The sequence below is a fragment of the Leptonotus elevatus genome, chromosome 4, assembly GCF_054856555.1.
Source record: "Leptonotus elevatus isolate MCC_2025b chromosome 4, RoL_Lele_1.0, whole genome shotgun sequence".
In the NCBI taxonomy this organism is placed as follows: Eukaryota; Metazoa; Chordata; class Actinopteri; order Syngnathiformes; family Syngnathidae; genus Leptonotus; species Leptonotus elevatus.
Genome location: NC_141242.1, coordinates 12,926,652 through 12,942,193, shown reverse-complemented (window position 1 = coordinate 12,942,193; position 15,542 = coordinate 12,926,652). Strand labels below are relative to the sequence as shown.

General features: G+C 42.2%; 1 protein-coding gene across 1 annotated transcript in view; it reads left to right on the top strand.

The window, feature by feature from the left end:
* plxnb2b (plexin b2b) overlaps positions 1–15,542 on the top strand; it is a 187,787-nt gene that overhangs the window by 36,175 nt on the left and 136,070 nt on the right. Inside the window, exon 2 of the mRNA XM_086072633.1 lies at positions 11,217–11,341. The gene's annotated coding sequence lies outside the window, so the exon portion shown is untranslated. The remainder of the gene's footprint in view (positions 1–11,216; positions 11,342–15,542) is intronic.

Here is a 15,542-nt window from a genome sequence, read left to right as displayed (position 1 = left end):
TCTCTTCCGGCTTCTTCGCCATATGTCTTTATGAGGTTATTTTTTTCCGAGTGTCCACTGTGCTAATTGTGGCCTAATGGCAAGCCCTTGTAGCGGAGAGTGATAAAAGCAGTTGGCGGTTAGGCATGCTGCCTTTCCTGTGCCGGCTGATTACTTTGTCTCGTTAATGCTCTCCACTCGGATACAAATGGAGGGTGGTTATTGCATCAGGAGAGGCAGTCGGCCTGTCAAAATAGCCCTCTCGTACGGACAAGAGGGATAAGGAGCGATGGCTAAAGTACGAGCAAATCTATTCTCCAGAGGCAATTTCACAAGGGGGGGTAAAAAGCACAGCGCAATTATGAAATGCAGCTTTCTGTTTCCATAATGGTCATTTCTCCACAGGCTATATATGGAACTAGAAACAGCCGTATGGCCTGTTGTTGTATACATGCTGGCCTATGGATTCCTGCAGCGAATTAAAGCAGTTTTTAGAGAGAAATGTCTTCTGGTTCATGCAGTTAGTTTGTCAGAGTTTTCATAGATTGCGTGTGTCATGAGAACGTCTGTCTGGATTGGACGCCATCGTCAAAGACCATCACTGTATCACAGTGACTGATTGTTTCTAAGAAGTGTCTTTTTAACCCATTTAGGGGTGCAGCAATTAACCGGTCTTACGATTAACCGTGGTCTTTAAACGTTAGGATAAAATAACCGCAGCCGTTCAACAACACCGGTTATTTCCGCTGACGTGCGGCGCAAAACGAGCCATACAGCATTTGTTCTTAGCTTTTCTGTTATCACATATTAGCGGGCGCACAACAACACAGGGCTCAGCTTTGAAAGCCGCCCGCGGAGAGTTGCGTACCCGACGGCTGAGGGTAGGGTTCCGAACCTGGACCAGGTTGAGTGGACGTGGGGAAAGGGGAGGCCGAAACGAGGCGGCGGCGAGCGTGGCGTGCCAGGAACCTCCGGCACACCACTTGCCGCGCCGCTGCTCCGTCGCCACCGACCGACCGCCGACCACCTCCCCAACCTTGGGGCTTCAGCCCGCGGCAGGGCGGGGAGCTCCCGCGAACCCCGCCGTCCACGGCCGCCCGCTGGAGAGGCCATAGGCCGAGACTTTTCAAGCCGCAGGGCCGCCATTTTGGGACTCCCAAGAAACGGATCTCAGCATACGCATTATGGCTGTAAAATTCGGTAAACTGCACAAATCACCAGTTTAAAGGCTGTGGACAAACATTTCACCTGTAAGTATGGTTGAAATGGAAAGAAAGAAAGATGAAAGAAAAAGAGGGTACAGACCATCCACTTGTTATACATAGTGCCCAGGCCCTATTTTAAGAGTATGTCTAATTTGCTGTATTTGTTTTAAAAAGCAGCAATTTTTTAAATTTATTTTCAGTTATTTATTGATGTTAAAAATAAAAAATTTCAAATAATGCTGATTCTTTTTTATGTCTACAATAATAACCGTAAAAAACGTGAAATCGCGTTTTTTTCTCAAACATTAATCGTACACCAAAATCTGAAACCGTTGCACCCCTAAACTCATTCACTCCATTTTTACTGAAGCAACCCCCTTTGCTCCCGGCTGTTTTACTGGATTTTAAAGGATTTTGCAAAGCCCACAGAATATTGTGTTCTGTTGCTATAAAAACATGGAACCTACCAAAAGAAAGATATACATCAAACATACAACAAAATATACATCTTTCATCAGGGAAAAAAATATTTTTATCTGTTTCCATTTTGCAGCAATTAGCATTAGAATATAGCTAAGTTTCATCATGATTCACAAACCTGTTGAAAAGAGCTGGTTGCAACATGGCCCTGGTTGATCTCTTATACCCTGCTGCCACCTGCTGGCCGTCTTTTTGTAATAACTACCATTGGTGGTTTGCACCAAAGCGTTCTGTATACAACATTAAAAACGTTTTTATACGTTTTTGGGGTAGATTACCTGTCAAAAATGTGGGTGTTTTTTTGTGTGTGTGTGGGGGGGGGGGGGTGGATCCTGCCAAAGTGCCATTGATTTAGTTAATATTGATAGAGCAAAACAATAGCAATATTACAATCCCTGAAATGATCAGAATGATCACAATATTGCTAAAAGAAATCACATATACAAACAAATAGTTTAATTTATTATTATTATTATTATTATTATTATTATTATTATTATTGCAACAACGAAAGCACACTACAGTATTCACAATGTGTCGTAATATTCATCTTTTTGACATTCTCTAAACAATTCCTGGTTTAATTAGGACTTTTATATTAACTCTTTGACTGCCAGACGTTTTCAGAAAAGGGATGCCGCCAGTGCCAGCCGATTTAAGCATTTTGACTGATTTTCAAGGTCCACAGAAAATGTTCTGTTTGGACTATGGAAACACACGTACTACCAAATGAAAGATTGGACTTTCATCTTTCATCAGAAAAAAAGAGTTTGTTTCTACCTTATTCCGTTCTTTAGTAATCAACAATAGAAAATGGTTAGTTTGACCCAATTTCGCCTGTGTTGGACCAAAATACGGAGAAATCAAGCTTTTAGTGAAACGATATTATTTCATGCATTCTAGTGAATTTGACACTTCTTTTTGTCCATGAATGATGCCACAAACACCTAAATAGTGCTTTACTTCTATAAAACACTACCACCAAGAATGAAAAAGTGTTTTTTGATAGCAAAATACGTTTATTTACATTCAACAGTGTAACAATTTGACAACAATTTGGCAAACTATTTACAAATGTGTGCAACTGTGGTGCTATTTACAAATATGTGGATGTTTCAACGACAGTTTTTCTTTTTGTAACACTCTCCTGCGTGCAAGGAGACGCAACAGCATTTGCACAAGATTGCCTCTTCGCGTGCGCCACTTTCTTGCCGGCCGTTTTTTTCCGGGGAATAGCAAGTATATACTGCAGTGTGTCATCAAGTCTAATATCAGGATCATGCTACGGTTACGTTACGGTGGTGTTACGTCTCGCTTCCCCGTGTCCTTCAGTTGCTATACCGGGTTGGTAGGAGATGTTCTGATCCATTTTATCCACTCCATTCATGGTGGCATCGTAGTCCAGAAACAGTGTCTTCTCCGTGATCAGACTGTACCCGCTCCTCCGATGAATATGCATTGGACTCGGGGTACTCTTCATTGTCCGATCGAATGTCCGCTTGTGCAGCTCCGCGTTTTCCGGCCTTAGCAGCGCTAGCCGCGCTAGCCGCGCTTTGCCGGTGGGGCTTACTACGTGTTCATAACAGTCACGTTGGCGTAGAGCTTCATCTTCATCATCATCATCAATCTGCATTGGTCGATGCCAACTCTCCATCGCCCGATCGAATGTCCGATTGTGTAGAAGTACCCGGCCGGCTATTGTGCGCGTTTTCCGGCCTTAGCAGCGCTAGCCGCGCTAGCCGCGCTTAGCCGTGAGGCTTACTACGTGTTCATAACAGTCACGCCAAAGCTTCCAACTTTGGCGTAGAGCTCGTTGTCATCATCATCGTTGACATCAATGCGCTTTTTAGTATTGATTGATGCTTTCCGTCTTTGAAAAAAATGCTCAAGCTGAGCTGCTTGTAACCGGTTGCTTGGTCAAGCCATTGTGGCTTGGATCAGCCATTGTCTCCTCAACACTCTAGCTCCGCCTCACGTCTTCTACTGACGCCCACGGTGGGCGGCCCATCCAACCTTGTGCAAAGAGAGTCATCGCTGCCCTCTAGGGGCCAAAACGAGTCTTTGACTAATCATATCAGCCTGATACTTTCAGCACAGCTGCCCAAGGCTTTCCTGCACCCGTTTTTGAAAAAAAAACAAAAAAACATAGGGGACGTCTTTTAACGTCCTCGGCGCCCTTCCCTAGGTTTATGCTAAACGTTTTATAACGTTTATGGCAGTCAAAGAGTTAAACATCACGGAGTTCACATTTTTGACATAATCAGACCAAGACGACATCTATCTATTGATCAATTCACTCTTGTGAGGCTTCACAAAGGATGTGCTCAAAGGGACATGGCCACTGAGCTGAGAGCGTCACAGTGTCATCAGTAGGTTGTAACAGAGATACGAAGCGACCTGAAGGGTCATAGAAAGGCATAGAACTGGGCGTCCTTGAAAAGTCCTTTAAAAAAAAAGAGAGAAAAACAAGAAATACGCCCCTATTATTCTCCCCCATCCTCCTTGTAGAGCCTTCCATCATGTTTTGTGTCACCAAAGCATCAGACATCTCCTTTTAAGGTGCGTATTCCCTGACGGCTTTTGTCACGTCATTTCATTTTGTTTGCCGTTAGCTTTGTTGTTGTTAAGTTGAAAGACAACTGCTCTCAGAGATGCTAAATATGCTAGCAATGTTTAATGTGACCTTGTAAACGCTTCATCCTTGTGATTGGCTGGGCTGATGTCAATAGCAGTTGAGTTATTATGGTGGTTCAGGTCATAAGTGTTGCATATTCCTAAATTCCAGAGGTCGCTAAAGGCACTGTGTGTAAATCTTTGTTGATAGAGTTGGCTGGTGATTGGTAGACAACCGCAGTGTGCTTGTGCGCTACACCTGTTGCATAAGAGACAACTAGTTTTTGTTATTGCCGTAGGTTACGGTTTACGGTAACAATACATAACCCTTCTGGAGAGAGCCGATAGATACAATATTGATATTTTGATGCTGCTATAAGCAAAGGCAATGCCCTCGATTAGCACAAACGCAGATGGCGAGGCAGCTTGTGGTCTTGCAGAGTTCTTGCTTCCTGACCCGCTGATACTAGAACCAGACGCCACTGGAATGTTGCGCTGCTTTAAATCAGCATAGTGTGTTTGACAAAGTTGGAAGCTGGAGTGGGGGAGGGGCAGAACTACCCACAGTTCAATATTTGCCAAGAGCAATTATGCATAAAACAAGTGCATACTCGTATTTCAACGTTTGGCAAGCGGCAAACTGCTAATGTTCTGCATTCTTAGTTTACATGACAATTGTGAGGCTCAATACTCTTGAAAATGTCTACAATCTAATATCGACATGCCTGTTGAGGCTTTTCTTTTCATTTTTTTTGTAATTGGATTATAAAACAGTTTTTCCCTTTATCTTTAATCCCTGCATTTAAAACAAAGATGAAGCTCCGTTGCGGATTTTCCCAATCTCATGAACATCCCCTAAATTATGTTTATAGTCAAAATCAGAATCATCTTTATTGGCTACATATGTAAAAAACAGAGGTGGGCGCGTCAATGAATTTTGTTCGCTGATGAATTTTCTCGATGAACGTTAGCTAACAGTTAGCGTTCACGTTTCAAATCAAATTCGCACACATTGAAGCATTCAGATTGAGTCTGCTCAAATGTATTTATTTTTAAATGTAGTGTTTGCACTTGATCTCAATCTCAATTTAATTCAGAGAGAACTTTAAAAATGACCGAGACTGAAACAAAGTGTTGTACATAAATAAAAATTGAAAGTAAAAAACAATTGAACATAACTTAAAAAGAATAAAACAGTAGAACACAATAACAAACCAAATACCGGTAACCAGAGACAGTCTCATGCTGTGGCGAAAGCCAACAAGTAAAGATGCATTCAAGGCAGGTTTTAAATATAATATATAATAATCTGCTGGTATAAATATACAGTAGTTTTGTTTTTCTAGTGTGGACATTCTGTGCTTAGTCCAGCTAATTTATTTAGAGCAGCTTTTTCCAAAGTTTGTACGCTAAAGAGTTGACAAACTACCTCACAAGAAAAACAAAGAGCATTTAATCCCAACCTCTAGCTAGGCACACATAAATAGATTGTTAAGTGTTTGTCATAAGAGAAGACAAGTCAACTGTTTTTTAATTAAAAAGTTTTTTTAGTGGAAAAAAATCACACTTGAGGGAAAAACACAATTTAAATGTGTAATTATAATACCAGACCTTGCATCTTGCACACCTCGCGGAGGGCATTTGAGCACCCCTGGGCGTGCATACATTCGCCAAACGGGGAATCTTGTTTTAGCAACTCTTAATTATGTTGTGTCTTTGAGAAAATATCCTAATAGCCATCTAATAGACATTTTATTTTTCCATCCTTGACATCATTTGCATCAGCACAAACCAGTGGCTAGAGGAACCGTGGCCCACTGCGAAATCTGGTTCTTTCTTTTATTATCACCATATTCTGCAAAGATATGCCAGCGCCCTTGAATTTACTCTCCCAGGCAGCTTCATAAAAATGGCTGGACCCAGTGGGTTAGGGTAGGGGTTAGGGCTCCAGCACCCCCCAGGGATACACGTTCTGTTACGGCAGATCCAGTGAATGCATTTACTCTACTAGACGGCTTCATAAAGCCCCGACTCCCATGGGCCCTCATCAACGGCTCAGTGCGGCCAAGCACCTCTGGACTTTGTTCTCACGAGTGACAATAGCCCCACCCTTCGGAGCTGGAGTGGGGGTGGCGAAAACTGTGCGGACTTGAAGAAACAACCAAGTAATAGCGGGGGAATGGGGTTGAGGGGGTCATTGAGGAAATAATGAGGTGAAGTGCAGCAGTCAAGGAGAAGCTGTCAATCAGCGCGGATGCTCGTTGTGATTCTAAGTGCCTATAAACTTAACAACTAGTCAGCCTTGTACACAGGAAGTGAGGACTCCATTTGCCAGAGACACCCTTCACTTTCTTCCTCTCCATTAAGAACCCCGCTGAGCTTAATCCAACATCTGTCCTACACGTCTCTTCATTTGGCATTAGAACCTCCACGTCTCTTCCGCCTCCACCTTCTCCGCCTCCTTCTACGTAATCCCCCCCCCCCCCCCCCCCCCCGCCTTGGCTTGCCGTCGCGGCAGCTGAACGATTTCCTCTCGCTGGGAGGCCCCCGACGACTCGCTGTGGCAGTGTCAAACGAGGCTCCTATTTAAGCTCATTAAATGTTTCCAAGAGAATAGGAAATCAATGGTGCATACCGGTGCTCGAGAACTTTCCTCTTTATTCAATTTCTCCTCCCCCATATCTGTTTGCACATCTTTCTCCTATCTTTCTCCAGCTCGTGTAGGGTACACGTGGGACTGGGCTGTAGTCGACCTGGGAATTTGACTGCTTCTGAGGTAGTTTCAGAGCCGGAACAGAAGACATGTTGATATTGTTGTAAGGATAGTGGGAAGTTTAATACCGGAGGCCCATACCTGAGGCTCACTGTCCACTAGTGCTGAGAAGGAACATTCATTCGAGTGCGGGTGGCAAATTAAAAATCTAATCATAATTTGTTGATTCTGATCAGAAATGTGACGTCACCAGAACTGGTATTTTGTTTACATCGTAAGTGTTTAGTGCTTGTGCATGTTTGACAATAGTGGGGTTTCCATCCAATTGTTCAGAATTTTTTAAGCATATTTACTGAAATTGCGCAAAACGCACGTGCGACTTATGCCCGTTTCCATCTGTTCTTCTTTTGCGAATATTGAGAGGGGACTCCGCCGCTGTAGGTGGCGGTATACAGCATAGATTATGTGATCCACCAGTAATTTTAAAGAAGAAGAAAGAGTAGAGGAAGCGAGGACGTGACATTGTATGAGTTTGCTTTTGTCATTTTTAATAAACCGTAGTGTTTATTTTCTGTTTCTGTCAGATTTCTGTCCCCATCCCCAAACATACCTTACTTTATCGTCCGCTTTGTCACTACAAACGTACGTGTGACGTAATATCTGGTCAAAACGTGTGACGTGTATCTGGTCTTGTTAGCGTTTATTTGCAAAACCTGTTTCCATAGCTAAAATTCATAGCATTCAAATTTTTCTATGCTTCAAAATCCACGCTTTCGAAGCGTAAAAACATTTTGGTGAATTTTGGGCCCTTTTTCGAATTTCTAGCATTTTCATTCAGTTTTATTTTTACATTTCTTGAAAATTCTAAATAAAAATGGGTGGATGGAAACCCCACTCGTTACAGACTTAAACCAAGTGGGAACAACAGAATTTATATTTAGTCCATACACATGTAATCATAGCAGATGTTCTTTTGACAAGGCTCTGAATCTTTTCATGGAACTTCTTGTAAACCTTCTCCGGTGATGTGACGTGAAATAAACAAAGGCAAGTGTTGATCGCGGGGCTTTTTTCTTCCTGGCTCAAACGCCAAAAAGCAGCACAAGTTGACAAGCTGCGCAAGATATTTTGAAATGCTCTGTGATCGTTTTAAGAAAGGAAACACAATACATACATTTCAGGCCATTATCGTCATAGATATAGATATACAGACTAGAGCCTTCACTTTTACTGGCTCCCGTATTGCATAGGGAGTCCCACAAGAGTGTATCTATTTTAAGCCCCGATAAAAAAATAAAATAATTGGTTTGTATCATAGCTGCATGTCTGACGTTTGTAGCAAACCAAAACCACATCCAAAGAATTTAGTGAGTTATAATGAACTTCTTAGAGCCAAACACACGGCTTGCTCTAGAGCTAGTATATCTATGGTCTGCGCAGCTAGCCAGTGTACCATGTAGCATGCAGGCTAACCCATCCAGCATTCAGGATGTTGATGAGGCTATTTACTAGGGTTCTACAACATAAAAGTGTGCAATAATAAATGACCCAGAGTCATTGGCCACAATACAACGCGTGCTTCTACTTTTGGTAAGACATTTGAAAGTTAAAAGAATAACTTTTCCGTATTTAGAACAATGCGGCAGCAATGTGTCTGCTGGTCATCATAATACGTGTTAAAAGTACTATATAAGTCTTTTCCAATTCCTATTTAGGTCAAATTTTATGTATTTTCCGGAATATGCGTACCTCCCACACACACACAGAAACACGTTCTATTAAGCTATATGAATCCAACCGGAATCCTTTCACTGACATTGGTCCGATTCGTGAATCAGGATTTTAGGAAGCCAATCCAGCCCCTCTATGCTTTTTTTTTTAATGTTGAAAACTGTTAATCTAATTTTGTTGAGCATTTAATTATCTCACTGCGCCAAGCTGTATTGACTGTGTGAAAGCCACACTTCAGACTTGGCATCTAAAAGGAGGAGGTGAATAAATCACGACTTTACAACGTCCTGGCATGTGCATTAGAGCAATTTTTGGCCATTTTTGTAGGTCTGTCTGAACTGCTACGTTTAACACCTAACTCTTTTAAATAAACAAACGTGCTCTAGTGTCAGTGGCTGCCTTGAGAAACCATTTCAGGGGATGTCAGCAGGTTTCACAGACTTTTCAGTGCTGTCGAGCCTTGAACGCACTCCGACCTTCACCGTGGAGTTTTAGCTGTGCTTTGAACAAAATTCTTCGGTGGGATTTTCCCACACAAGGATGGTTTGGATTGTCTTTTGTTTTCCTCTGTCGCTCCGTCCAGGATGTGTCCATGGCTTTTTGTTTTATTAAGGCTGGGTGTGTGTATATGTGTGTGCGTGCCATTTGAGACGGTGCCTCGGGGCTCAGCACACCTTCTATGGAGCTGTTGTAATTGCTCCACCGGGGTCTTGTCTCTGGCTCTAAGCCTGTCGCCATCACTCTCACTCTCTTTCTATCTGTCGCTCTTTGGCTCTCCCTGTGTTTTTTTTTTTTTTTTGCCCCGCTCTAACCCTGACACCCACAAACCTCTCTCATTATGGATGATCCCCACCTGCCCAATCTGCGGGGTTACCTTCTACACTTTTCGACGTGCATGCTTTCTTTTCATCCAATTGAAAAGTCACACGCAAAAGTACTGTCCTGGTTCTCCGAGGACAATAAACCTTGACCTCCTCGGGGTCCACACCGGATTTTCTTTCAAATTCATACTTAGCCAGTCATGAGTGTGGCTTACTTTGACACATTCTGGATGTAGCCAGTTGCAGGGCACTATCATAGTTCTTATCTGCTGGCCTGAGGAGCCTGTGATGAATGGCTGGAAGCTGTACGTCTCCACTAATCAATACGCCTCTTGCTCCGGGACGAGTATATGACCCCAACCCGCTACCCCCCCCCCCCCCCTTCTTATAATCTTCCACTTTATTTGTGAACTTTCCCTTCCAATTCATGGCTCCAATGGGCCCATTGATCTTTCATCCTCAGCTTGTTTTGAATAAAAGGCCAGCCAGTGTCTGTCCAGCCATCCGTGACAACTGCAATTGCCACAGCGGTGACAAAGCATACACAAACATTGCATTTAGCCTGATCGAAGACCTATAATCAAAAGATGAGGCATTTATGCTGCCAAGCATAGGCTTGTACGGGGGAAAAAATGTTACCATGACGACCACTGAGCATGAGCACTGGTAGTTCACGTGCCGCTTATCAGAGGCCATTATGGATAACGCTGTTAGCTAACAATAATATGTGAATCCAACAACACTGCATTTTTTAAATTATTATTAAGCTCAATTAGGCTCAATTCTGATATTTTTCATATCCGACCTGGGTCACTTTCATATGTGGTCCTAGATCGGATACATATCCGAATTTTTGCAATGCGACTGCTGTCGGAACGGCCAGGTCGCATATATCCGACCTCGACATCATCAAAAGTCCAATATGCGCGGGCGGGGGCATTAAGCTTGATTAATGCTTGATGCTTTAATCCATATCGGTCTATCACTAAAGAATATCAAAGTGACCGTCCACAAACCAAAACGTTTGGCCTGTCCTGTGCTCTACAATAAAGCTTGGCAGTCACAGTGTTTGCGTGTGTAGATGAAATCCCAAAATACATCAGAAAAGTACATGTTTTTAAAAATAGTCTCGTTTATGTGGCGAGTTCATTGTTGTGAACTCGCACACTTTGGCTTCTCAGACCACAAACATTTGTACTCCCCAGTGCATCATGTCATAAATCCTACATGTTGTTTTTTTGATTAGTGCTTGGGGTTTTCAACATGGCGATCCGAGTTCCCTCTGCCGCTTCTGTCGACCTGCAGGCACTGGCGAGCAGTGCGCTATCGCCTCCACGCCCGCGCTTTTGATCTTCCCCTCTGATGGCCTCTTGTCTCTGTCACAAAAGCACATTCTCAGCCTGGTAATTGCATGTCTGCTGGTCACACCTGTTGGGTTGGGGGTATTAGTGCGCCGGGGGTTGTGGGGGGTGGGGGGTACAGTGACCTCTGCACCCAATCGCAACAAAGCCCTCCTCACCATCAGCGTTGGGTGTAAGCCCACCGGGAGTACCAGTGTGAACATGTTCTCTCCAAGTTGATTGGGTTTATCTGTAACCTTGAGCTTCACCTCCTGTGAGTGTTTGTGTGTGCGTCTGCTGCGTCTCCTCATCCTCTCCTCCCTTTCCCTTGCAGAAGCCCTTAATGAAGCCGGGGGTCAGCGGCAGCGTCCAGCTAATTGGACCGAGTTTGCCCGAAGCGCTGGCTGCCGGTGATTGAAGTGTCAAGTGAGGGTTGGCCCGACGGCAGCCTCTCCCCCTGTGAGTCGCACCCACAACGCATTTATTTTCACTTTCACAGCATGTCTTTTGTTACTGTTTATTCTCCCACAGTCCTCATACTGTCCTTCATTTGCGGCCGTGTTTTGTCTCACAACTTGAGATTCTCCAAAGTAGCCTTCTTTCTCTTCTCGTTGCTTCCAGCATGCGTGGATGTTACCAGTGTCACATTGCGTAGGAGTGTGACATAAGCTAGGGAAGGGAAACCAGCATTACAGCCATGTTTCCTCACCTTTACCGAGCCAAAAACACAGAAAAGTAACAAACAATTTCACAAAAATCAGATATACTGTAGTCCGAGACTCATCTGTGCTAGGTAAAAAGTCTAAATTGCCCAAATTCTTTGATTTCAGCATTTCAACAGTAATTGTTTGCTGATTTCTGTAGTCCTTCATGAAAGAAGACTGATCAGCATAAAAAAACATCTTTAAAAGCACATTGGCGACTGTGGCTCTCCTTTCCCACGTGTGAGGGCATTACAGTACGAAAGTACACTGTAAAAAAGCCATAATACCGCTATAGGCTTCAGCAGGGATTTGTGCGTCTGACAAGTACATACAGTACGTCACACAAAACAATGGCTATAGGTCAGAGTCCATTTTGTGTGCGAACACTGTACAGTACACTGAAATAATTATGAGCCTGTCTCAATGTACTCATACATTTATTTACTCACTGTGTACGGATGTGTCATGACTTGTTGCATGAACAGCAACAGGAGAATACACTAGTTATGATGCAGCATATATCTAGTAAAGATCATTGAATTGTTTTGTGTGTCACTGGCATTGATAAGACTACATTATTTGTAAGTAGGTTTATAACCGTTTTTTGAGCACTTTAGTGACATTTAATTTCCCAGTGTTGGAGAATGGCTGCATTACAGAGATGTTTACACAACAGTGACAATTAGGGCTGCAATTAATGAATAATAGTCAATTAAGCTGTCTTTGTGATTGCTGCATTTGCGTCTCTGGAGTGCTAGCCCACCCATCCGTCAAGTGTGAAATTACGCAAACAAGTAAGATTTTGCACAGCTGAAAGTAATTGTGGAGAACATACTTTTTCTTGCCAAACTAGTCACGTGTAATTGTACATCCACTACAGTAGATGGCAGTGTTGATCTCATGTTTTGTTTTCTTATTTCAGGCAAATCAATGCATAATCTTAGGCGCTATGGACTAAAAAACAATCTCAATAAAATGAAGTTAAGACAATGTTATGCAAATGCATACTTAAAACACGGCGGAGAGTTGTTTTCTTCTTTGGTGGGGCGTAACAGAAAATAAATGAGAAGCACTAATATATACGCACTGTGGCATTTTCGCCGTCGACACAGAAGATGATGTGAAAACGTTCCGTTCCTACGCTGGCGATGTAACCCGAATTTCGACTTAAATCGGATTTCGTTGTTAAAGTCGATATTTACATCAAAATACTTTGTACAGTAATTTTTTTAAATATATTTGCGCCACCCGGAAGATGAACCAATATTTCCTGTGTCCACACGGCAAAGCGGCGCTAACGGGGACTTAAACACATAAATTCAGGCGCGCCCGTTGTTGGGGGTAACAACAACACAACTTTAAATAACTTTAAAATGGCCTGATTACTGTGGGAAGTTAACGAAAAAGAAGGTGCTACGGACAAGGCACGGGTGCCGTAAAGTCGAAACGCCCTAGTTCGCGTACGACGTAACTCGAGGACTCCTTGTATTCAAGTTAGGCTCAGTTAGCGTGTGGCAACGTAAGATGGCCGCCATACAAGTAGTTCCCGTAGAATAGGACACGGGCCGACTTTTCGTTTATGGGGTAGAAAATTTGGATTTTGAACATATGTGTTTTTGCGTGTTTATATGGCCTTTCAAAACCTTCATATTGTTACTTAGTGCCAAGAGGCGGATTTTGAAAGGTTTATTGGCCGCATATGAACATACTTATTGTGGCATCCTGGCTTCTTATGTAAAAGGAAGGACACAGTTTGCGACAATAATCCACCTTTGCTGGGTTTTGGGTAAAAAGCTTCCGATACGGCTCTGTTCCTCGTCCATACTGAATGTGTGTTCATTTATGTATAGAGCTTAAACGTCCCCGCTTCGCACATTTCCCCTGTTTCACCTAAACATCACTTGGCCCACTCACTCCTCGCAAGCTCACAGTGGGATTTAGGCAATTACCATGGCCCACCGTCCATCAGGCAGCCACACGCACACAAAAGCAAAAACAAACAAAACACATCTTCTTCCCTAGTTCTTATTTTACTTCTCGCAACAGTTCCAGTCATGGTCGAGCTACATCACACATTCTTGGTGTGTGGGGTGCCTTTAATTAGTCTTTCTCTCTCTCTCTCTCTCTCTGACTCTCTCTACGACTCTCTCTCTCTCTCTTTGACTCTCTCTCTCTGACTCTCTCTATCTCTCTCTCTCTGACTCTCTCTCTCTCTCTGACTCCCTCTCTCTCACCTTACTCTCTCCTTAGCTCCCATTGAGGCAGTTGTGGCTCTGCCAGTCCACAGTATAGGTAGCAGGCTTTTGATGATCTTGAGGGAGATGAGGACTAAGTACTGGAAAAGGGAGTGTGACGTTGGCCGATACAGTCATCTCATCCTCCATGGACCGCACAGTGGCAATGGAGAGAAGAGAGAGTTTGTTGTTGTTAAGTGTAACATTACCCAGGAGTACTAAGCATGAGATTAAAGATGGAACATTTCAGAGAATAAAGTAGTATTGAGATTTATATCGTATATTTATAGTAATTCAGATGCTTTTTGAACAATTTTTTTTTTTTTGAATTTTCAAAATCCATATTTTAGAGATTAAAGTCATAAATTTCCAAGAATAAAGACATGTATTCTTAAGAAAAACGTGTAATTTTGATGGTCATATTTTTTTACATTCAAGTCAATATTTTACGAAAATAATTAATAAATTCCGATGTTTTCAATATTAACGTTGCAATTTTACAAGAATAAAGCTGTTTTTGAGAATTAAAAAATAATGTTTTAGATAAAAATGGTATACTTTCCATTTTAAGTCGTAATGTATTTTCAAGATTAAAGTAATCATTTTACAAGAATGAAGTTGTACATATGTATTTTTTTTCAATCAAATTTATAATTCCTAAGAATAAAGTGATATATTTTTGAGAGTCATACAGTATATTTTTTAGATCAAGGTATTTATATGACGAAAGCAAATCTGTGAATTTTCAAGATAACTCAAGATCACTTTGGCACTTCAACACATCATTTTATGGGAGTAAAGTTTTTAAAATATAACATCTTTTTTTTTTTTTTACATTAAAGTTGTAATTTTACATCATTGGTTGTATACAATATTTCTAGATAAAAAGTTGTCCTTTTTGGCAATATTTCAAGAATAAAGCTGTCCATTTTCAAAAAAGGAAACATTGCGATTTTACGAGAATAAAGTTGTACAGTTTTGTCATGAACAAGTGAATTTCCGATTTCTCACCAACACACCATTCATCCCGTGCTGGCTTTCTCTCCATACCCGGCACATTTTTCCCCTAAAATATACAAAAAAATATACGCCCTAAAACTGGTGGGTAGAACAAAGTCGAAAGTAAACACTCAGCACTTTGTGTTTTTGTGTGTGAGGTGGCAAAAGTCCAATTAGAAGTCGAGCATCATAACTAACAAAATTGTGTCAAAAGTTTGTTTACTTCCCGCCCAGCACATTGTGCGCTTGTTCATTAAGGAGTGCGAGTCATTAGGGTGTGCGCTGGTGCTCATTAAAGGAAGATCCCCGGCAATTAACCGCTGCCAAAATCGTTTTATACGAACGGCTGTTAAGGCGCTCTTCTGTCCATATTTCACTCAAACGAGGCTACAGCCACTGCTGCTGAGTGGAATATAAAGGTGAGAAATTAAATAGCGGCCTGTAATTGCACGGGTTATATTGCTCATCCGCAAGATTAAATGGCGGCCGTGTTTGATTAATAACTCGCGTAACTCGTAGTGGGGAGTCGGAAATATCCCACTTGAAGCTCAGGAGGATGGCAGATGGGGACTCAAAGATACTCCATAACCTTAATTTGCTTCTTCTTGAGTCACTTTGTTGCCCTGGCACTAACTTTTGGGTTAGCATGAAAAATCAACATCTATTACAAAACTGTCTTATATATTGAGAGCATTTGTAGGTTAAATGTTTTTTTTTATTTTT